Genomic DNA, 26,239 nt, shown 5'->3' with positions numbered 1-26,239 from the left:
ACCATCAAGTTCACACTGTAGCGTATTATGTATACGCAGCACATTAAAACAGCATTTGTCATATATCAAATAGCCTCTGTGTCACTCTAAAAATTTATATAAACACAAAATGCAACACATGGATATTTACAAGCACTGCAACTATAAACAATGTTCTATTTCAGCAGCATCTGTAGCATAACATTTTGTATACTCCCATGCATGTCATAATTGTTGCAGCCTCTCACAACGAGTTTAGTAACATTATACTTGCAGAATATATAGCGTATGCCTGAAGAACCCTTGGTTAAATGCTTCCATTATATGGTTCACAGCAGCAAATGCAGGAGTTGCAGAAATGGGTGCCATGCTATGTGCAGATACATAGCTGACAGGACAGTGGAATGACACAAACAGTAGGTTGTTAATGTGTATGTAGGATGTAGCGACATGGCATGCCTGACATTTTACACATCTGAGTACCATGATCATTATTGTCATAGTATACTATGAGCAATGTACTAAAAGGGACGTGCATTATTGAAAGCCCAAAGCATACTGTAGGCCAAGCAATCTCAGCAATATATCTTTCCTGTGCTGCCATTAATTCTAAAGCTTCCCTTTGTGAATAATATAATGTTCTCATCTGTGTCATTAGATTATATTGATTTAGTGCTTACAAGACTTGTCTTTATAAACTTCATCAGAACTAAAGAAATAGACAATTAAGTAGTTTTAATTATTAGTCCAAACATGATCATGTGATATCCAAATCCAATAAAATTCCAAAGTTAAAAAAAAAAAAAAAAAAAAAAAAGGCAGGAGAAACACTCATACAAATCAGAGTCTCCACTGTATAATTCCTTAAACCTCCTTTGAAGAAGGCCCGTGTAATATATGCAAATTAACTCTTTTTTCCAAAATGTTTTTATTCATTTTATAACACAATAACATAACAGTATAGTAACAAGAATAAAACAAATAAACAATATACAATGTCCATAACAACTAAAAAAGCAATATTCAAAGGAGAACACTTAATATTTCTCTAACAGATTAGATGATTTTTGTCCAAGCAATTAAATGATGAGTTGTGTTGTTAATCCTTGCTTTTATAGTAGCAATCTCATTTTCACAAGATGAATAAACTCAGCTTTAAAGACAGAAGTAGACTGGGATTTCAATTTTTAGTAACAATTTTCCTTGCTATTGAGAGGTTAGACCATAGTAAAATGTTTGATTTTTAGGAATGACTTCAGGAACAGAAACATTGAAAAGGATAAGGGAGTCAGAAATTACACAGTTGTCATACGATAGAGCTTTACAAAGATATTTAAAGTCTAACCAACATGGGGAAATTATTTTGCAATTTAAAAACATATGTATCCAGTCAACATCAGGGTGTCCTCATCTCCACCATTTTATTTCATCTTTCTTGTTCATTATTGCTAGTCTATGTAGGGTGAAAAAACATCTATGTAAAAATTTCCATATGTATACATGCCAGAACAGGGAAGATGTAGATTCCTTCACTGACTGTAAACAAAGTTTTTTATCTTTTTCTGAGAATACTTGTCAATTAACTTTACTTGAATAATACCAAAAAGAAACATCTGTTTTGCTAAAATCATTTCTGAGAATTTTAAAAATAATGGATATGTATGAAGTGTTCACGAGTGAGCTATTAATAATTGTTGAGATAAAATCCAAGATTTTTAACTTACTCATTGTATGCCTCTAATGAGGGTAGGATATGTAAAATCCTTACAAATTTGGATGTCTAGCCAATTGCAATTTTGCAAACTATATCTGCTGATCAAATAGTCTGCAAAATTTATTTTATTAGCTGAGAGAAATTGACTGCAATATAATAGGTCACCCTTCTTAAATTCTAACATTTTCCGAGTATCAAAAGATATCAAGCATTCATTTGTGTAAGCAATAGGAAACATAATTATCAATACATTCTTAATTAATGTATTAGAAAACATAAGCTTTTTAAACAACAATATTTGGTTTATAAACAATGTCCCATTGCTATTAAGAAGTATGGTTTCTTGTATTGATTTCCAATATGATGTATAAGAAGTATTATTCCAAAGCAATACTATGTTAATAAATGCGGAGTTTAAACAAAAATCAATATTTGGAAACCTTATACGTCCTTCATCCCAGCTTGTGCTGTGCCAGAGAAGAGAAATTCTTGTTTTTTTTTTTTTTGGGATACCAAAGCAAGGTGAGTAATAAGTTATTAATTTTCTGTTTAATTTTGACAGGTGGGGGAATTATTAGAGCTTGGCCAATGAATAAGATTTTAATTAACAGTATAATTTTGATTAAAGTTAGTCTGTCTTCAGATGTGAAGAAGAGTCTGTTCCTACTGTCTAGTAGACTAGTAATTGAGTTTATAAGTTGTTGGTAATTAGATGTGAGTGATTTTTGTTTTATAATTCTCCTGTTCGATTCTCGGCTGGAGTGCCTTCTGTGTGGAGTCTGCATGTCCTCCCCGCGATCGAGTGGCGTTCGAAAGACATGCGTAAATGGGCGCGCCTTCATTGAAGGTTGGGCGTCGGCCAGGCAACTCAGCACCATAAAAATGTACTGCCAATCATTAGCGAACTTGAGTTGCCCTGTGGCAACCCCTAACCGGGAAAAGCTGAAAAGACAAACAATTAGATTAATAATGATACCTAGATATTTAATATGTGTGCCCTCCCAGTTTATGTCTCTTTTTAATCTAAGTTTCATAGTAATATTGTTATTCACTAGAACTGCCTGAGTTTTGTTGTGATTGAATTTTAGACCAGAAATGTTTGCAAAGAAGCCTAGATTATGTAATAGGTGATCTATTGAACTTTCAGTATCATTAGAAGTTATTAGTAGGTCATCAGCAAAGAGTGACCTATTAAGGACATTCAAGTATTCCAGCTCTGTGGCTTCTGAATGCCTATCAACATTAAGGGTATCAAGTGTGCAGCCATGGCATCTATTTTTGCTATCCTTGTTTTAAATGACTGTGAAATGTCAGTGCATTGTTGTTCTGATATTTTTAAGTTGGTTTTGTTATATCCATGTTTTATTGATAGCCTTTTCTTGATAATCAGTGCTGAGTGTAATAATATTTCAAAGTTTATCTGCAGACAACAAAGAGTTTAAGTCTCTTATACTTTATGTATTTGTACAGTTCAATTACAGCACTTTTTAAGATGCAGTAATTAACTTGATAAAGAGAAAACAAAAGTGTTTTGTCTAGTATGTATATATATATATATATATATATATATATATATATATATATATAGAAAATCCACTTTCTGTTATAACTACATTCCTGCCACAAGTGGATGGCCAGTGCCTGTAAAAGGAATGTAATTAGCAATTAGGCTATGAATCTTTTGAAGTTAATCACTGATGACAGAGAGTTTGAGAAAGAACTCAGCAATCTAAGAATTTTATTTGAGGAGAAACGGTACATTTTGAAATTTAGCCAATACTTTTGTGTAGATGATCAGAACAATAAATGGACAAAATTTCCACCAGTTTTATTTAATGAATAAACACGTATGAACAACATCACACATGACAGCCAGTATCCTCAGCTTGGTAGACAGTGACAAATACAGGATAGATCTCACCGAAGCATCTCCTATCACTTATAGTGTAGGTAGTTATCACATAAAATAGATTTTATAAGAGAAATGGCAGATGATTCTCAGAGACCTAGAATTATTAGACAGGTGGGTAATACACCAACATTCAGTGGTAAAAAAGTGAATAAATTAAATAATTTGTTGGAATCTAGGGCATGATAGATCAGGCACTTTATAATAAGAAACCTACAGGTACATATTATATGCATACGGTTTTGTAATATCAATGAAAGATCAGTTTTGATATTAACACATATTGGTACAATATTAGGCAGCAAAGTAGGTTTTATTGTAACAGTACTTCTGTGGTATATTGTGCTACCTGTACCACACATAATAGTTACTTGCACAGATAACACAAAAGAAAGCTAAAGTTAAGGATAAATAGACATATTTTTGCCATTAGATCCTCAAATAATAACTATGCCTTATTTCCACATTCAGAGAAGTGTTATAGTTTGAAAAAAAATCCTTGCTTTATATTTTAGACAATATGGAACACAAACCTAATGGGGGGTATAGAAAATGACTTGGAGGTGTTAGAGTTGTATTGGCAGATCAGGTTAAATGCTAAAGTGATACCTATTATAAATGGTCATTTGAATATTAAATGCATTTTTAAAGCATGTCCTATTAGACAGACCTATTTGCTATTTTTATTCCTAAGCATAGTTTTAAAAATGATTCTGTTTATTACATATTTATGGCTTTATGATTGTATGATAATACATGAAGTATCTCAATAATGTGTTTATTGAAAACATAATATATTTGTTCTTAGTGTTTTTTTTACCTTTGGAATTTTATTGGCTGTGGATACCGTACCAGGTTTGGACTAGTAGTTAAAATCACTTAATTTTTTAGCTCTGATTACCTCAATAAAGGCAAAAGAGCTTAATTAAAGTCTGAAGCTGTATTCCATTTCCTTGGTATTTTTTGTTCAGTTATAACATTACCTATGAAAAGAGTTAATTTTCTCCAGTAAATCTTTTATATTGTTTCTGTGTATTTCTGTATGTGAATTAATATCATCCACATATGCAGTATTCAGTAACCTTATCCAGATATTGTGGGCTTCATCTCTTGTAATGTGTACTGTAAACAATAGTTTGCTTAACAAGTTAGCAGTCTTAGCTATAAATGCCATTACAAAATGATCATGCATTATAAGGACATTTTTATTGTATAAATAATATTATATAATTCCTATGCCATTACAAAATGAGAATGCATTATAAGGACATTTTTATTGTATAAATAATATTATATAATTCCTATGCCATTACAAAATGAGAATGCATTATAAGCACATTTTCATTGGATAAATAATATATGACTCCTATTTAACCCCTTATACAAGTACAGTAAATGTGGCCCTAAATCACATCAGAGAAGCAAACAAACTAGTACTTTTGTAACCAGAAATACATTCCATCAGTGTCACTGTTGCTGGAATAGGACGTCCATCATAAGTGAGGCTTCTGCCTTTATTCCAAACCTAAACCTACAGCTGAGCCTTAAAAATTACAAGGCTTCTACCTATGTTCTGAAGGAATACCTTGCAGCTTGTCCTAAAATTAAAACTTAACAAAATAATAATTAAACAAATTATGCACTTTTTCTGAGAGTATCATGCTGTTTTTGTACAGAATAAAATCATAACAGTTAATGCTCTTAGCCGTCAGCTCTATATGTTTACATAGTCATTAATCCTTTTAATTTGGGTAACGAGTTATCTCAGGACATGGTATCAGCATCGCTGATCAGTTGCACAGATAACACTGTTTTCAGCTACCTGCCCTCGAATGCCAAGGTTAAAAAACAAAGAATTGAACCTGGTCCATGTTAGCCTTTCTTTTAATTACAGGATAAGTGACTTACTTAAATTAACTAAACATTAACCCTGTAATTAATAAATGAAATGAATGAAAACATACTCAGAAGTAAGGGTATTATACAATCAGCCTTTCCATGGCTAAGTCTGACACCACTCCAAAATGTAGCCATATCCCCAGCTGGCCTATTTATTCTTCTTCACTCCTAGCATCAAAAGTTCCCAGCAGAGAAAGTTGGGTACCATGACTATCAACTTGCAGACAGGACGTTTTGGTTTCCCTTAATGTCCCTAGCAGCATGCCCACTGTTGGCCTGCAGACCTGGTACAGTCCCTAAGAATGAACACTTCCACGCACTTGTGAAGCTTGGCTTAAGTGCAGTATGCACGCTTCATTGCCAGGCCCACACGATTCTGAACCTGTGTGTGGGAATGCAGCAGTACTCCTTCATCAAAGAGGTGTTCAACTAAGTTACTTCCTGTCACACACATTAGACCCAATCTCACTTACTCCCTCCCTCCCTACTTTGCCTCTTTAGATCTGAGACATAAGTTGAACTGAGGTTGTGTGGTGCATACTCAAGGCAAACACTTCTGCCCCACTGGGAGTCAGTATACAATATAGCACTTCTCTGTTGGAGATTTATCTATCTATCTATCTGTCTGTCTGTCTATCTATCTATCTATCTATCTATCTATCTATCTATCTATCAGTCCTGTACTCTAACTATCTCTCGCTCTAGTTGTCCATTTTTATCAGATGCCTTAGACTTTTGGATGACAGTGGGAGGTCAGTTACTTTTCAGTAATAGAGATTATTTTCTTAAATCCTTTCCCCTTCACACTGATATAATTGCTTGACAGACTGAGTGACAGAGGCTCACATAACAAAGGTGTGAGTGGGGAAATCATCATCATTATTATCATCAACAGCCCCCTTTTTTCCCCTGTTTTCTACATAGGGGTTGGACTTTCACTTATTATTGTCATCTCTCTTGATTCAGTGCTACTCTTCTACATTCTTCAACAGTCATGCTGACTGTCACAGGTCTTCTCTCACACAATCTCTCCATCTCTTTACTGGATAGCCTGTTTCCTTTTTCCTGTCTCTCCCAAACCTTCTTCACCAAATCATTGTTTTATTTCCTATACATGCCCAAACCACCCTACCCTTTTATCTTTGACCTTCACACAATTGGAGCTACTTTAGCTTCTGCTCTGATGTCATAATTTCTTCGTCTGTCCCACAGTGTGCATCCTACCACCCATCTCAGGTACTACTTCTTCACCTGTAGCCTTCTCTCGTGCATTGCCTTTTCTGCCCAGGTTTCTGTACCATAAAATAGTACTGGTCACACCACTGTTTTGTACACATGACATTTCAACTTTTTTGACATCTTCTCTCACACACTACCCCTGCCTCTCTATGTCATATATTTGCAGGATCTCTGACCTCCTCATTCAGACTTTCCTATTCCACAACTACCCCTCCCAGATACTTGAAAGTGTTAATCTGTTCCACTATTTTCCTTTCTATCTTAATTTAAAGCTTCTGAGTTCCCCCTTTTGCTGCCATGATAACTGTCTTGTCAGTACTCAGTTTTATCCCATACACCTTTAGTTTTGAAGTCCATTCCTTTACCATTTGTGGAAGGTCTTGTTCAGAGTCTGCTTGTAATGCCACAGCACCTGCATATAGCAGTATTTCTAAGCCCATTGAAAGTGTTTTACATTTTCCCTGTTCAAGAAAATTTACAAAATATTATATACATTTAAAGCTTAATTTCCTGCAAGATTAAGAAATGTGGCATACTGACTCATTTCAGGTTTCTCTGGTTCTCCATTTACAGCGAGGAATAAATTAAATTTCTGGATTTAAAGCTTCCAGTTTTCTGCCAAACTGCCTTTTAGAAAGATAATTTCTGGTGGTTGCAAATGGGTTATTTTTCAACTGTAAATTATAAACTACACTTCTAAAATATAAACTGTCAAAACAAGTATTTCCCTATTTCTGAAACCATGTGACACCTGACTGTTTAAGTACACCAAAAGAAATCAAATAGGACCAACACAGAGGTAAACTGCTGGAATATGCAACAAATCCCAATAACCAGCCACAGAATTCCAAATAGCGGACACATTGAGCCAACAAAACACAGGTTAATTTTATATCCACAAAGCTTGCGGGTGATACCCTTTTTCATTGTGTAAAAACATTCTGATAAAACACAGTGAAATGTATGCAATTTATACAAGACACAGCCCACTCAGAGTCAGTTACTAATTAAACCATCAATTATAGTTTAAAGTCATAGTGGAAAACTATGCACATTATCCAAAACATATAAAATACAACATGTAGACAAATATATAAAAAGCAACATATAAACAGATATATAAAAGGTTTACTATCAGATGTTCGAATCAAACTCCATCGACTGCACTTTTGTCAAACAAGGAAATTCGAAAACGGTAATGTTAACAACCAAAAGCCAACCTAGGAATGGGTTTTAACATGGGTCAAGATAGGGGAGAGGTTTGTAGTTCGGCAATAACAGTGAACACCTATCTTGACCCATGTTAAAACCATTCCTAGGTTGGCTTTTGGTGTTCGACATTACCGTTTTCAAATTTCCGTGTTCGACAAAAGTGCAGTCGACGGAGTTTGATTTGAACATCTGATAGTAAACCATATAAAAATATGTATAAAAAACATATAAAATTATTTCAACATCTGTTGTTTCTGTTTACATACTGGTTTAATACTTGTTTCTGTATTCAGGCCAGGTGTCTTATCTGCATCCAGTACTATTATCCAGCTATTTCACATAAATCAAGATCATTGTTTAAATCACCACCCCTTCTATTCTTAACCACAATATCTATGACCCTAAATAAAAAGTTATGCTCCTGTCCTTTCTCTTCTATATGTTTAGCTAACGCATTTGTACTAATTCTTATTCTAATCTCTGATTTATGTTTAATAATTCTGTCTTTGAATTTTGTTACATTTACCTATATAATATGCAGAGTGTGACATTCAGTTAGCCAAATAATCAATATTTAAAGTATTACATGTGGCAATTGTTTTAAAAATAAATCCCTTCCCTGTGACAGGGTGTGTAAATGTATTACTTCTATTTATGTCATTGCAGTAAGTACAGTTATGGCAGGGAAAAGTGCCTACCCTATTACTTATTTGCTCTACTTTATGATGTTTCACATCTTTATAACATAGTCATGATTTCAGGCTAGAAGAGTTTCTATATGCAAAATATGGTTTATCACCTAAAAGCTGTTTGATTTCTGGCATTGTCATAAGGATACCCCAATTTTTCTCAAGGATATTCTTTACATCATTGGATTTCCTATTATAGGTGGTAATATATCTAACACCACTATCAGCCCTTCAATAAGTCGAGGTATTATTCCTATTACTATTCATGAAGTAAAGTTTAGCTTTATTCTGTCTCATGCCTAAGACCTTGGTTTGTGTCTGTTGCAGCATTTCCTCATTATAACCCTGCCTGTTAAATTCCTGTAACATTTCCTGCATTTGGTGCATGCATTGTACATCATTTGTGTTAAGATGGCTAGTTCTAATCAGTTGACATTTTACTATACTCTTGAACACATGAGGTGCATGCATGCTATTTTTATGCACATACCTATTGGCCTATACCTCTTTTTTATATACCATGGTGTCAATAATACTACCTCTCTTTTTTAATTTGATATTTAGATATGTGATACCTTCATTAGAATATTCAGCACTAAACCTCATATAATCAGTTGTTGAATTTAAGTAATCTATAAACGCCTGCAAATCAATGCTGGTTCCATCCCATATTAGAAAAACATCATCAACAAAATGCTTCATAAATAGTATTTTGCCCTTATAGATCTCAGGACAATTATATACAAACATATTCTCCCATTCTGCTACTACGATGTTAGCATACGTGGTCACAACGGGTGTCCCCATCGCAACACCTATTTTCTGATGGTATATTTGTTCATAGAACATAAAACATTGTTCTTTAATACTAACTCAAGTAATCACAGAGGGTTTCTATCTCTCTTCCAGGACATCAGACTGTTTGCCAGAATGCTCACTATGAGACAGGGACACTGCAATTGAGCTGTTCTCGATAAGGAGTTTATTCTGACTGAACTTTGGGAAGGAGTGTGTACCACATGACAGGTGCATTCCCTGTAGCTAAGCATTAGCACTTAAAGCTATTCACTTCTTATAGCCTATTAAGAATTTACAGACTGGCCAGTCTGATTCTTGATAATTTATGTTTAGTGAACAAGCATATAAAGATACAAGGATAAACTAGTACACCATCTGGACTTTTGAGTGATTTGAGCAGCGACTCTGTGATGTCCAGAACACAGGTCTGTGCATCTTCATCTAGATGTCAGTGTATGGAAATTTATTTCTAATGCTGTCAGTGCTTACTGTAATAATTTTGATACCTCTGCCATGTTGGGCATTGTGTATTCCTGTTGTTGTAATCATATTTGTTATTTGTTGATAAAAGCGATTTGTTTGTTGTCAATATGTTGCTGATGAAATAAACAAAAAACTGTGCCACAGATGTCCTTCTACTGAAAGGCTGCCCAAAGGTTTGCACTTAGAAATTATAATCCTTAACCTTAGGAATTAAAACATTCTGCTGTTTTTCTAGGAGGTTCTTGTTTTTATTTATTTTTTTCTATGTATTTGTTGTTGGAGGTTAGTACAAAAGTTATAACTTGCAGTGATGGGATATAATATTGAAGTCAGGGTAACCCTAATGAATGGATTGAACTAAAGATGGGATTATTTAGTGGTATGAATGTAACAAAAAGGATCTTCATGAAAAAACTAACTGTAGTCTGGCTCATAAACCTGTGTGTGGGGTCATTAGGCTAACTCTTGCATGCTGTAAAGGTATTTAGAGCTAGTGAGAATGCATTGGCCTAATTCGGAGAAGACATAAAAGCAAAGTTATCAGAAATCTGTGGGTGCTAAGAGGTAGTAGTGTCCATGCTTGATTCAGAGACAGATTTAAACATGTTGAGGCCCTTAGGCATAAAAAGCTGTGGAGGCCATATATGGTAAGGGCTAACACAGAAAAAGGTTGCCTGGTGGGTGGAGGGGGGGTTACGCCATTATACCTTTAACATGTGTCTTTAATTATTCAATTTTAAGATGTTTATTAATAGGACTTTATGGAGACTTTCATATATTCCTATACTAATGCTCATATTCCCTCTCCCCCTTTTTCTCCCCAGCACCATTACACATCACACTTCCACAACATCTCTGCATCTTTAGTTCCCTCCCACCCGCTCCTTCTCTTAAAAATAAAACTTTTTCTAATCACTAACAACTACAAAGTTAAACCAACTCACTACCAACATTATCTACCTAAACAAAAATCAAATAAACGTATCCCCAACTTTACCAGTCTTCATTTAGCTGGTGACATACACCCCAATCCAGGCCCAAACTTCTCTCCTACTAATCAGTCTTGCTCCAAAAATAAAACTACTCATAAAAACCTCAAATTCCTCACAATCAACGCACAAAGTTTAAAAAATAAATTAACACTCTTCCATGCCTGGCTCTCCCATAACTCCCCAGACATAGCAGCCATCTCTGAAACCTGGCTAAAACCACACATTAATGACTCTGAATTCCTACCTCCAGGATTTCATTCTCTCCGATCTGATCGTACTAATAGAAGAGGAGGTGGAGTTGCCTTAATCTACTCTAACCTCCTAACTATGACCCCTTACCCCAACACCATCCCCTCTTTTAATAATGCCGAACTAGTTATTGGTATACTAAAAATAAACAACCACAAAAGCATCTGTATTACTTCCCTCTACATTCCTCCTGGTAACAATACCAATACTTTAGAAGACATCCTCTCATGGTCCTCTTCTAACATCAAACTAGAAACCTTCATTATGGGAGATGTAAACATTGATTGGGGAAAAATCAGCAACCCTAATCCCTCCATTGCTATCAATCTATTCAACTTCACTCAACTTACAAACTCAATTAACAGACCTAACAAAACTAACCCCCCTGGCTCCATACTTGACTGGATACTAGTATCACATCCTAACAAAGTCATACAATCTGGTGTCAATCCTGACTCCCTAGGAGACCACCTCCCTGCCTTCTCCATTCGAGCCACTCCCTCCTCACCTCCCTCTCAACACATTATTCAAACTCGTAACCTAACTAACTTTAATCAAACTACTTTCTCAAACTCCTTGAAGCTAACAAACTGGAACCCCCTAAAAACTTTGCCTCTAGACAAAGCTGTTGACTATTTCAACTCCACATATTTAACTATCCTTAACTCCCAAGCCCCATTAAGACAAAACCACCCCTTGGCTCACCAATGACACTAAAAAGATTATGCTTCAAAGGGATAAAACCTGGAAAGCCTACCTTAAACACAAACAACCTGAAATGTTCCTTAAGTTTAAACAACTAAGAAATCTCACCAAAAAACTAGTTGTTACAGATAAAAAATCCTACTACATCAAACTACAGGAAAATCACACTAGAAATCCCAAACAGTTCTGGAACTCCATTAACTCCCTCCTTACACCAGGCACAAAAAATAATCCCTGTCCTGACACCAGCAAATCTGACACAGAAATTGCCTCACTATTCAATTCCTTCTTCACCTCCTCTATCGCCGAACTAACCAAGACTTTCACTAACAGCAACCCCACCCCCCAAAATCTACCTTCCTCTCCCTTTTCAGCCCCACAGATTTTCAACCTCAAACCAGTTCCCAACAACCTAATAAAGAAACTGCTCTATAAACTAAAGCCTTGCTCCAATGCCCCTGTTAACATTCCTTCCTCCTTCCTAAAGATAGCTTCTGACTCCATAGCATTTCCCATCAGCATCCTAATAAACAGGTCCCTACTCGAATCCTATGTACCCAAACTCTGGCATTCTGCTTTCATTCTTCCACTTCACAAAGGAGGTAAAAATTGTAACATCTCCACTTTCCATCCCATTGCCATCCTCTCCCCTATATCCAAAATCCTAGAAAAATGTATCCACCTACAGCTCATGCCTTTCCTTACTGAACACCAACTAATCTCCCCAACACAGCACGGCTTCCACCCTGGTCACAGCACTAACACTGCCCTTCTCTCCTTCCTTCATTCTGTGAACTCTGCACAAGACTCTGGTAACTTAGTGTCATCTGTTCTACTAGACCTATCCAAAGCCTTTGACACCATCTACCACTCCCTCCTTCTAAACCACCTCTCTAACCTCAACCTGAGCCAAAAAGCTCTCTGCTGGTTCTCCAGCTACCTTTCAAATGGGTCCCAAGCTGTGAAGTGGGGCCAAGCTACATCTACCCTCTTTTACCCCCCTACAGAGTACCCTGTCTCCATCCATTCTGGCCCATTGCTTATCTTTATCTTTATTAACAACTTTAAAGCCATCCCACCACACACATCCTCAACACCACAATCATGCAATATCTGATCCAAGCCCTAATCTAACCAAGCTCTAACTCTCTAACAAACACAATTTTTTTAAACCACAAAAAACAGAAAAATGGAAAACCCAAAACCAAAAAACACCTCTCAAAATCCAAGCCTCTTCATCCAAATAACCAGCCTTAACAACTCCACAATTGAAATAGTAACCTCCACTAAACTTCTTGGAGTGACAATAGATGACCAGCTCAAATTCAATACTCATATTCAACTAAACATCAAAAAAACACACATAAAACTTGGCCTACTATATAGAAACATCCACTTTCTGTCCCCTTCCACTAGATTAACCCTTGCCTCTACTTTCCTCCTTCTATCTCTGCTATATGGTGCCCCCCTGCTCACTAACCTATCATCTACCCTTACCTCCAAACTGGAACAATGCTACAATAAAATCTCTAAATGTGTCACTAAATCTAAATCCTCCTCTCATCACTGCACCTCCCTTCACTCTCTAAACTGGCTTGAACTCCCAAATCATCTTAACTTTCTCCAACTCTCCACAGCTCATAAACTACTCTTCCACCCTACTAACTGTCCTTCACTTTCAAATATTTTTCAACCCTATACTCCCCTCAGATCCCTTAGATCTTCTCACCAAAACCAGATCACAGTACAAAAACCAAAGCGCCCAGCAGGCCAACTTCTCTTATCCTTCACCCTTGCTAAAAAATGGAATGCCCTTCCCACATCCCTAAGAACCTGCAACAACCTAGCCAACTTCAAAACCCAACTTTATTCTCACCTTTACTAAAATAGGATATGCAACTGTACCCTTCAACCAATACCTGTCCAATTATCCTCCCCTTTCTCTCCAGGCTAACCTCTGTACCTTCCTAATCTTTCTCTAAGTCCACTTACAATTCTAAATGTAGTATCTACTAAAGCATTTTTCCTCTTTATGCTTAAGCTACCCTGGCAAACCTCCTTACCTTCCTCTCCTCATCTAAAATACCAGTTGCATAAGCTTCTAAACAGTTAAAGTTTTTAATGTTTTAATTTTTCTTCTTTAACTTTTTCTTTGCTTTTTATACATATGGCAATCTTTTCCCCGTTGAACTCAACTGCAATTGTTAATACTTTTTGCTCTGAACAAGCTGATATTTGTTTTGTAGTCTATTTTTGTACAAAACTGTAAATTGTAATGATATCTGTGTCTAAACTCTTTTTTTGTAATTAAATTGTTGTTAATGTGGAGCTTTTCTCCCCGGGCCTCCACTGAAAATGGGCCCCCAAGCCCAGTGGACCTTCCCGGTAATCAAACTGAAATAAAATAAATAATAAAATAAAAATATATGAAAGTATAATAAAAGTAATGTAAAGCGCTTACCAAATGAAAAAAAATGTGAATTTTTGAAATTCCCTTTTAGTTTGTGAGGCCTAAGTGCAAATTGTTTATCTTATGTCTATATCCAGCTGTGCTGACCCATGCTTGGTGACTGTGTGCATCTTTATTACTTCTAATAAAAAAGAGAAGGAATGCTAATTTGCAATGTTGTAACTAGAATATGATTTTTTTCCCCAAAATCAATCATCCTAATGTCATTAACTAATTCAAAATCTAAGCATTAACTCATCAGTTAAATTTTCAGTGGAATGAAATAGAAAAACATGCAGTTGATAACAGCATCAGAAGGAACAGTAGGCATGGATCCATGGATCTGTCGTAGAAGTTGACAAAAAATGAAAGATCTAATGCTACTCTGTGAAGAGGAAATTAATTCAACTGAACAAACATTCTATCTGATGAAGTCCAAGTGTTACTTCAACTTTAGTCCAATTGCATTGTTTTCTGGTACCTCTCAACTGTCCAGATCTTCGTAGGATGTCCATATTTCTGCCTCATATTTTTGGTCTGTTCCTCATAAAATTTGTGATTTTCTTGATTTTTATGACAAATCAGTGAGGACTGAATTTATTAAATAATGAGAGGCATTTGAGTTTCTGACTTCATATCCTTCAGAAATTGTATGGTAACACAATACCTTTTATTCTAACAACTTTCTAAGTTTATAAGAACAATATTTAAAATTTGTCCCTATTTTTGGGGCTTTGTCCCTCCATTATTTGTGGCTTTCTCCAGACTTTTTTGTGCTAAGAATTTCAGAGCTGGAAAGTATGTAAAGAATAAGCTGTTGCTGTGACAGGGTGTTGTAATACATTATTTTAGGCAGCACAGCAGGTAGTTATTATACATCAGTCTTTGAAAAAATGGTCTACTGAAATGAAATGCTCTTCCAGGAGTACAGAGAAAAATATGCCTTCATAAATTTCTCAAAAGCAGTAAAATAAAACATTCAGAAGAATGAATATTAATTATATCTCTAGATGTGTATGTGAATGATGATCTTTTTATAATTATTAGCTCTTGAAGGTATAAATAAATGAGAGAATGGTAAAAATATGCTAATGAAAAGCATCATTTTCTTCAAGTATCCAAACTAAAAATGTATCTCCTCCAAAAAATGAACTACACAATTATTTTCAAATTTCATATGAACTAAACTATTAATCTGTAATTAAAAAGAAGGAAATATAAACAAAGCTTTATGTGCATGAATTTATAATGTAATGAGTGTTCTGGAGAGATGAATATAGTGGAAAGGTAGAGTGAGATAATAAAGTAGGTACTGAAATAGGTACCAAAATGAGGTATTGTGCTTTAAACATTATAAAGGGTAGGATGCACTTGATATAGAAAACTACATAATCCATGGGTGGGTAGAAAATAGGACCATTTCCCACAATTCAACTTGGAAAAATAAACTGATAACCATGCATGAAACCAAACACAAAGTACCTAGAGAGGTCACTTTCTGATCCCGTTTAGGCCTCAGAGATGCAGTCCCGGGCTCTAAATAGGCTTTTCCTGAGTATAAATCTATGAAGGACCAATAACAGAAAAAATCTTATGTTTTAGTTTCATTACATTGAAATATAACACAAAACAGAAAATAATAAAATATTAATTTGACTTAAAAATATAGAAATATCTGGCCATTATTATAGAGGCTTAATTCTATGAACTGCAAACAAACTGCTTCCTGCAATCCAAGAGTTTGATTCCCTTAGCCTCCATTTGCTCACTCCTTAAAATGTTCTGCAATATGTGATATCTGAAATGGTTTTGACTAATAGCAGGGTAGAATTAACTTTCAACAGAGCTGAAAAAGAATGGCATTATATTCAGAAAAGACAATGCAGATTTTCAAAGCGTACCTCCATCATGAAGTTGAAATGTTTCACTAAGTCTAAAGCATATGTCATCACTAAAAAAAGTTTTCACTTAAGACAGATTTAAAACTGTCAAAAAGTAGACTGTAATATTTTGTGGTAGAGTTAAACCTCCATATTTTGCATATGTATCTGATCTGTCCTTTCCCAGAAAGTGAATATACTAAATCTGAGGTCACATAATTTTAGAGTTAAGAAATCCTTTAATTTTCTAGAAAAACCCTCCATCTCTGAGGTACTGTGACCGCAGATTTAGTCTTTTTAGTTTACAGTGGTGTCAGGGAGCAGCCCCTACATCAAGAATTTCAGGTGGGGGATCATGGCCAAGATGGCTTACTGAGACCAGCAACTGGTGGAAGCTGTGTGACTTAAAATGTTTCTCTGACAGATAATATAATAAAAAATAAAATTTGGAGATACCTGCTAGCTAATTTTATTCACAAATAGTCAGAGAAAAGATTTATAACTTCAAGTTCTTCAAGAGCTGTAAATCTTCTATCAGAATTTCAACTCTTTGGTTAAGAGAGAATACTTCAACATGAACCACTAAAGAAATGGTGCTCAGGATTCTTGTGTTAAAAAAGGCATCCAGTCACTAATATGTAGTATGCAGGCTGCACTACTTAAAATAGGCAAACTGGATATGAAACTAAAAAGTTTCAAATAAGAGACCAGAAAGAAGATGGAACATTTAGAAACGTGTATGAAACAACAAAGTACACAAATCAGCAGTATGGAAGAAACTTTTAATGATCATGAAGAAAGAATAACTAAAGGTGAGTCTCAGACAGAATTTTTTTAAAACAAAATAACTAGATGACTTAGAAAATAGACTGAGATGAAATAACATTAGCATTTATGGTATACCTGAAAAGTATGAGGGAGACAATATAATAAACATCTTAACTACCTGGCTGCATAAAACATTAACTCTACCTGAAACTTTATGTTTTGGAATTGAAAGGACACATAGATCCCTGAGAGTACCTTTGAAGAAGGAAAACTCACTACCGTGTTCAACTATAGTTAAGTTTATGTCTAACTTAGAAAAAGATCAAATATTAAAAACAGCATGGTCCAGCTCACCTATTAAAATAGGTGAACATGTAGTCAGATTTGACAATGATTTGACAATGACTATTCAGTAAAATAATGAGTAAACGAAGATCCTATTTACCACTTATTAACGAACTTAAAAACAATATTAAAGCAACTTTTATGTTTCCTGGAAATATAAAATTATTTCTTTTCTGAAGACACAAATATTTAACACATCGGAGGAAGCATCCACTTTAGTTAACATCAATAAAATCCTTAATAATACTGAAGAAATGGAGTGGAACTGTATAAATCTGAAGAGACAGAGTGAACTGAATTCCTGGAAAACTACTTCTAAAATTGAAAAGATTAAAAACAAGTGAATTTCATTCTGTGATTGCAGGACTTTTCTTTTCTGAAACAATAGCTTAGTCCTTTAAGTAAAAGCTTTGTGCTGGACTTTAAGCTTTAAAACATATATATAAGTATGTATTTATATTTTAAGTTAAAACATTTTTCATGCTGAGGAATATAAATGGCTAGTTTTACTATTTTACAGTGAAAGATGGTACCTGGGATTCATTAACACCTACACTAAGTGTACATTAAGTGTACACTGTTCTTAGTGACTAGACAACAGAAACATAACTCACACCTTCTTCCTCCTAATTTTAGTTTTCCCACTGATTTTCTTGTAGCTTTAAATACTGATGGGGATTCATAAAGATTACCACAAAGTGTAGACTACTTGTACACTTAGTGCAATCTTATTGAGTGACTAGAATGTGCAAAAAATGTTCTTGAATACAGATCATGTACACTAAGTGTACACTTAGTGTAAGGTGTTATTGAATCTGGTCCTTAACATATACCATTTAACTAAACTTATAAGTGTATTTCTAAAGGTTAAACAAATATTTCCTGGAAGAAAATGTCAATAGAATTGGTAACTGTAAGACTATATATGGATGGCTCAATGGTGCAGCGGTTGCGTTGTTGCCTCACAGCAAGAAGTTCTCCAATTCAATTCTCGACTGGAGTGCCTTCTGTGTGGAGTCTGCATGTCCTCCCTGCATTTGTGTGGGTTTCCTCCCACATTGCAAAGACATGCATCTGGAGTGCTTCTCCCCTGGGCCTCCGCTGAAAACTGGCTTTGCTCCAAGTCGGACTTTCCCAGTTAACAAATGTTAAATAAATAAAAATAAATAAATATAAGTTAGGAATATTATTTTATTTGTTCAACTTTGGTTAGTGTATTCATTGCTGGTTAGATGAATGTCAGATCTAAGTAATATGCTAATTTCAAGTGTTAAAGTGCTGGTGATTTTATTTTCTTTGTTCCTGTATAACACATTTCTTTCACAGGTAGTTTATGTAGCAGCTGACACTGAGAGAACACTTGAGAACAAAAGAATGCTCAAGTTTTGTCAAAATGCTGGATTTTTCCTGCCTTGATCTGTCCTGAAGAAAATCTAGGTCAAAGTTCATCACTGATGTCTGTGAAAAAATAAAATAACTTTCCTTTTCTTTCTTTTTTCTTCAAGTACATATACGGGAAATCTACTCAAAATAACACCCTTTTCTTTTCTTAGAAGTGAAAACTACAAGAAAAATCTAGCCAAGCTAGAGTTTCCACTGCATTATTCCTTAAACCTCTTGTATTAGAGGCACATCGGATATATGCAAATGATCCCTTAAGGACATCAGGTGTTTCAGCTATATGGCAGTTCTGAATGCCCATGACTTTTTTCTTTTTAAGTCTGTTATGGACAAATTCAGGCCAATAAAGCCAAATCTTATTAATTTGTCCATAATAGACTTAAAAAGAAAAAAGTCACGGGCATTCAAAACTGCCATATAGCTGAAACACTTGATGTCTTTAAGGGGTCATTTGCATATATCACATGTGCTTGTAATACAAGAGGTTTAAGAAAACAGACAGTGGAAATTCTAGCTTGGCTAGATTTTTCTTGTAGTTTTTACTGATTGGTTTGTCTGTGTAACCTTTTTATTCATTGTTTTAGTTTTCTTAGAAGCGAAGAATTGGTTAAACAAAAGCAGTAGTAATGTTTTATAATAAGCTGTTTCTGACACATAATTTGCTTACATTTTGCTGGATGTTAATAGCTTATGTTGTGGTATGATTAACTCTCAATGTACATATTAACTGAAAGAAATAAAGTTAGATGTTTGTTACTGATTAGAACAGATTAAAAGAACTAAAAGGAATGAGAAACTTACAGAGGAAATTAACAGCCACTGTGTGCTTTGAGCAGTCATTTTCACTGCTGTAATTCAATTCTAATGTCACGATGTGAAGCTCAGATCAGAAGGACAGTTCACAAAGGCTAAAAACACATATTCAAATTAAACAAGCAGCAATTCTTTATATATATATATATATATATATATATATATATATATATATATATATCTTTATATATATATATATATATATATATATATATATCTATATATATATATATCTAGGATCCATGCTGTTTATCTAATGACCATTTCACCAAAAGTGAAACAGCCAAGCACACTTTCACGAAGGTGCTTTTCACAGAAAAAGCACTTTTGTGACAGTGTGCAAAAAGAAAGATGAAAACATGGGGAAATGGCTGCTGCTGAGATTGTACCACAGTGGGGATAAGAGAATATTCCATTTTTCCCACTGTAGTGCAATGTTGGAGTGAGAATATAAAAGTAGGGTATATATATATATATATATATATATATATATATATATATATATCAAATCTGTACTATTTATCTAACGATCATTTCACCAAAAGTGAAACAGCCGAGCACACTTTCACAAAAGTACTTTTCACTGAAAAAGCACTTTTGTGACAGTGTGCTAAAAGAAAGATGAAAACGTGGGGAAATGGCTGCTGCTGAGATTGTAGCACAGTGGGGATAAGAGAATATTCCATTTTTCCCACTGTAGTGCAATCTTGGAGTGAGAATATAAAAGTAGGGGGGTGTGGGGGCGCAGAGCCCCACATTGGGGGTGCAGGAGGGGGTTTGCCCTGTGTTTCTTTTTAATTTTGTTAGTTTTTTTTAATTTTTTTTGCACACTTTAATGAAAGTGCTTTTTTGGTGAAAAGCACTTTCACTAAAGTGCGTTCAGCCATTTACGTTTTGTGGAAACATGATTTTGTGCAATAGTACTAGATATATATATATATAGTGTCAAGAATGCTTGTAATACTAGAATTAATAAAATGAGTAAACATCTTATGAATAATATGCAAATGCACCAGAAATGTAATATTTAATATGTAAGATTAATAAAAGAAAATAACAAGAAATTAAGAAGTATGTACACTTCGTATAATCTTTAATAGAGAGCTGATGATTAAATAGTTCTTTGATGAGAGATTTTAGAAATACAATATATATAGAATAAGGTAGAATACTAGTAAGAAAATAAGAAAGAAAAATATATTTAAATAACAAACTGCTTTTAAGAAAGATGTCTATTACATATACCTGCATATGCCTAAAATGTAAATGTACAAAACCTCATATAATATATGTATAAAATCATATAAAAATATTTGAAAATCATCTGAAAGCTGAAATTTGAAACTTGGTCATGTGAACTTTGACATTTTTTACATGCTGTATGCATTAGGTTCACTAAGACTGCCTGAAATAACCCATTTCATAAGGGAAAGCTGAAATTGTAGTATTTTATTGCTGAATCAATACATCCATTTTGATAGAAAGTAAAGAAGATTTTTCAATATGTGTAAATCCGGAAAGGAGGAATGGAATTTGACTTGACTACATTGTAACTTTTGAATACAATATAGACTGCAAAAAAATTGATTCCATAGAAATAACAAGGCATTCTCTTCAACCTCAGTAATGTACATATATTTATGAAGTAGTTTAATAAGCTAAAGGCTTTACATATTTTGATATTTGTTGTGTTGAGTGTTACACAATTCTGAGATATAGATACTTGTACTGTAAAAATTAATTCAGAGCTTTTGTTAGATCTATAAAATATGTATCTTTGAGCATGATAAATATTCATGTGCCTTGATTTCCCTTTTGTATTGTAGTTTAGTATGATAACACTACCTGTCACCTGTACGTTTGCAGATGTCTTTTTGTCTTCAGGTCCCACTCTGTTATACTTATTTATTTAGAGATCCAGTTATAATAATGTTGAATTATATTACTATTACATAAATAGATGTATAATATACTAATTGTTAGATTATTTAATATTTGTGATTAATAAAAGAGAATTATTAAACTTTTGTGTAGTAATGGGGGAAATAGTTTTAAATGGCAAAACATATAACTAAATTAATAGTCTTTTATTATTTTTGATGTAATACAATATTATATTATTCGTAAGTCATGGTAGCTTTTGGCTAGTTTTTTAATGAATTTTTAGGTCTTGGTCATTAGAGTGATAGTATAGTAGTTTGTCTTTTCAATAGGTAAACTAGGAACTTTGGTATCCATAGTAGGTTGTATTTTATTAGCAATATATATATATATATATATATATATATATATATATATATATATATACTTGTAGTCTTGTGGTCTTGTCTTTGTTTTTGTGATTTATGAGTATTAGTAATTTAATTTGTAGAAAGAAATAATTCAAAAAATGTGGAATGTTAAGCTAGGATTGGAGGCATGCATTAGAGTCTTATATATAATAAAGTTAATATAGTGGATAAATGTGTCAAGTTGTCTTTTAAAATAAATCTTTTTAAATACACAGTATGGATAGTTTAATCTATTATCTATTAATGTAAATTGATTAAATAATGGCAACAAAAGGAAATCAGTAACAAGATATCAAAAATTAAAAAGAGGGGGCATTATACCATTGAAAGAGACCCATTTGATAGATAAATATATACAATATTTAAATAACTTAGGTTATGAAATGTTATCATCTGCTTCTTTTAACAAAAAGAGGAGAGCAACTACTATTTCAGACAAAATCTACTGTAATGCCTAAGATCACGGAATCCATTAATGATCCCAAATGGATGTATACATTTATAATAATTAAATACAATGGCAAACTCTATACAGTAGTTAGGTTTTACTGGATCTCTGGAATAGGTGCAGGAGTGGCTAAAGATCATTTAAACTTACTACAAAATCATTGGAAGGATAGTTTAATTTTAGCAGGGGATTTTAACTGCATGTCTAGTATAGAACATACAGCTGAACAGAAGAAAACTAAATACTGGCATCAGCTAAAACACTAAATAGATGGATTAGTAATAACAATAATTTAGTTGATTTATTGGTAAAAGCAGAAGATAAGTCATTGTTCTTTACTCATTATACTTATGCTCATGAGACAGGCACTAGAACTGATAGGATTTAGACCTCTGTATATTTAGTTAATAAAGTGAATTATTTTTAAACTATTCCTTGTCCTTTATATGATCATAATGCACTAAGTATTAGTGTGGTAATGGATATAAGGAAATTTCACATTATTTATAGAATCTTAGTATATATGATAAAATTAAAAGAATTTAAGCATTACTTTATCTTTAAATGATAATGGTCAGGTTAGTAAAGTCATACTATGGGACTCCTTAAAAATGCATAATAAAGATAGAATAAGGAGGTGGGCTAGTAATCAAATGAAAGACTGGGATAAATAGTTGTTAGAAATACAAGATACAATATACATAGTGGTGTTTGAACAATAAATAAATAAATTAGATAATATTAAAGTCATTAAATAATGACAAAATATCAGTTTAAACACATAAAGTGGAGATAGCTTTAGAAAAAATAAAATTGAACAGTTATGAGATGACTTCAAAAATTCTGCATAGATTAGCTAATAGATGTAAGTTGTTAAGCAAAAGGATACAAATTAATAATATTCAAAATCTTCCAACTAATAAGTTTACTTCAGATTGAGGAAATTCTTAACATTAAAAAAAAATCAACGGGGATCTTAATAAAGATAAAATAATAATCCTGATAATTACAAAACTGACAATTATTTAAAGACAAATGTTACTAATAACCTTAATGATCAGCAAATATCTCTGTTGACAAAGCCTATTACCCTGATAGAAGTTAAAAAAGCTTTAAAAAAAGGCAAAATTGTAAAGTTCCAGGGTTAGATGGTTTAAGTATGGAATTATATACTCTACTTCCATTAAATATTTTAGAATTTCTGAGTGACATTTTCAGGATAATTCAGAGTGACAAAATAACTCGTCCCTCGTGGAAATGCTGTATAATCTCACCTATACTTAAACAAGGAAAGGATAATAATTTAGTTTAATAAGTTAGTTTCCTCATACAGACCTATTTCATTACTAAATGCATAATATAACATATTTATTTCCATTTTCACTACAAGATTAAGAGATATAGTAGATAAACTAGTTAATAAAGATCAAACAGGGTTTGTAGCCAATAAATTAATGTACAATAATATAAAAAGGGTAATAACAACTATCTTAGATTTAGTAAAAGGAATGAACAAGAAATTGACCCTAATTATCTTAGGTATTGAGAGAGCTTTTGATTGGAACTACTTGTTTTAAAACTTTAGAAGTGTTTGTATTTCCGTTACAGTTTATTGAAATATTAAAAAACCTGGGGTTGGGAGGGTGGCCTAATGGTTAAGGTGTTTGCCTTACAAACACAAGGTGCAGGGTTTAAGTCTCACAAGGGACAATTGGCTAGGCTTAAAATAGCTCGCAAGGGCAGTTAGCCTAGTACTAATCTATGAACCTATGAACCTATGCATAGAGACTCCAAAGCTTATGTTAAAACTGGATCTTGCATTTCTCAGTGATTCACTTTAAACAAAAGCACAAAGCAAGGGGGTCCCTTGCCCCCTCTACTGTTCTCATTAGTTATCAAACTTAGCTATAGTATAAGAAACAATTAAATGGATTCTCAATTGACAGAAATTGTCAGTCTAAAATACAGGTTTAGGCAGATATTTTACTAACTATAGTCAATTTAAATTATTCAATCAAAGAAATAGATGAGGAAATTGAAAAGTTTCAAGAACTATTGCTGTTGAAATTTAATAATAATAAAACTGAAACTTTAATGTTAAATCAGCTACTAAATAGTAAGTTAAAAATTTAATATAAATATAACTGGGATGGAAAAGAACTTAAATATTTAGAAATAAAAATTTAACAAGATGTAAGTAAGATTATTAATAATAATTTTGGGGTTTATATTAGATACTCAAAGAGGCATTTCATTGAATGCCTCTTCATCGACCTGCAAACCAGGAAAACACAAAACAGCGAATGTGCATACAAGCAATTTCTTTTCCTGGGACAGAAATCACTAACCCTAAACAAAAAAACACATCACTACAAACAATACAAAGTGGAGGGGGCTTTGCCCCCCAGACCACCAAATGTGGGGGACTGTGGCCCCCACACCCCCTCTAACTAAATATACCAACTCCGAGATCACACTGCAGTGGGGAAAATGACAAAATAAGAGAAGTGGTCAAGCAATTTCTTTCCCTAGGAAAGAAATTGCTTATATGACCATTCACTGTTTTGTGTTTTCGTTATTTAATGGTTGATGAAGAGGCATTCGATGAAATGCCTCTTTGAGTATATAATAGGAACCCTAATTTTGAAAAAAGTAATTGAAAAAGTGTTACTTTTTATTAAAAAAAATGGAATGAATTTTTTTTTTACTTTTGAGAATAGGTTAGCACTTATTAAAATGACTATATTACCCAAGATTTTATATATATATATATATATATATATATATATATATATATATATATATTGCATTCAGTAGCTTTAGTACCTGACAAAAAAACTTTGTAAAGAAAATGGAAAAAATGTTAACTTCATTCCTATGGTATCCTAAAAAAACTTATAGGAATCATATACGATTCTGGGAGCATGCTGGTAGAATCTTATTCTATTGCTGCAAGTTTTAACCGAGATATACTCTTGATAAACTCAAATTACACTAGTCAATGGAAAACCATCCAGGAGCAGGTTTTACCAAATTCATATATGTTTATCAAATATGGTAAATTAGAAATATGTAATAATCCTTTCATCCCATTATTAAAATTTATCTTAGAAGGAAATTCATTTCAGTCTTTAGAATCTGCATATATGAAATTAATTCTTAAATAGTTAAGAAATGTGTTTTAAAACTCCATTAATACCAAAATGCAATTTTTTTTGCTTTCCCATTGCATGCACCTCTAGATTTAATGACATTCAGAACAATGTTAAAGTGAAATTACTAAAACAGAATGGATTAGTATTATGGTCTGATTGCTTTGAAAAAAGAGCTAAGTCCCCAGAATATTTAATGAAATAATATAAGTTGGATCAATAAGAAATTAAATGAATGTGTGGATAATATTAGTGAAGAAGAACTGAACACTATTCCCTCATTATCTGAATATATGAATGCTATTATCGAAAGTAGCTTGACCTACAAAGGATGCTTGTCTAAGTTATACAAGCTAATTATAAATAATAATAATTTTGATACAATATTCTGGAACTTTATAGACAGTAGTGGATTGAGTGACTTAATAGATGGTAAGAGCAAAACTTTGTTGCTTAAATCAGTTAGTCACATTTCAAGTTTTTACTGGAAAACTTTTATGTGGAAATATATACATAGAATATCTGTTACTCCCCATAGAATCTTTATGCTTAGTAAAATTACTTCATCAGTTTGTTGGAGATGTAGTAAAGATGTAAAGGCTGATGGGATACACATGTTTATGGATTGTGAAAAATTAAATGTATATTGTGAAGTGATAGGTATGCTTTTTAAGGGGTAAGGTCTAAATAATTATTTTTTAACTAGATCAGTAATGCTAGTGAATGTTCTGTAAAAGGCAAAGAGCAAAAATGTTTTCTCTCTTAGCAGTTGCTAGAAAACTTATTACAAAAAAATTGGAAATCAAACTCAGTTCTTGCATTCA

The sequence above is a fragment of the Protopterus annectens genome, chromosome 3.part0 (genome assembly GCF_019279795.1).
Source record: "Protopterus annectens isolate FY-2018-M chromosome 3.part0, PAN1.0, whole genome shotgun sequence".
Lineage (NCBI taxonomy): Eukaryota > Metazoa > Chordata > Ceratodontiformes > Protopteridae > Protopterus > Protopterus annectens.
This window is presented reverse-complemented; position numbering follows the sequence as displayed.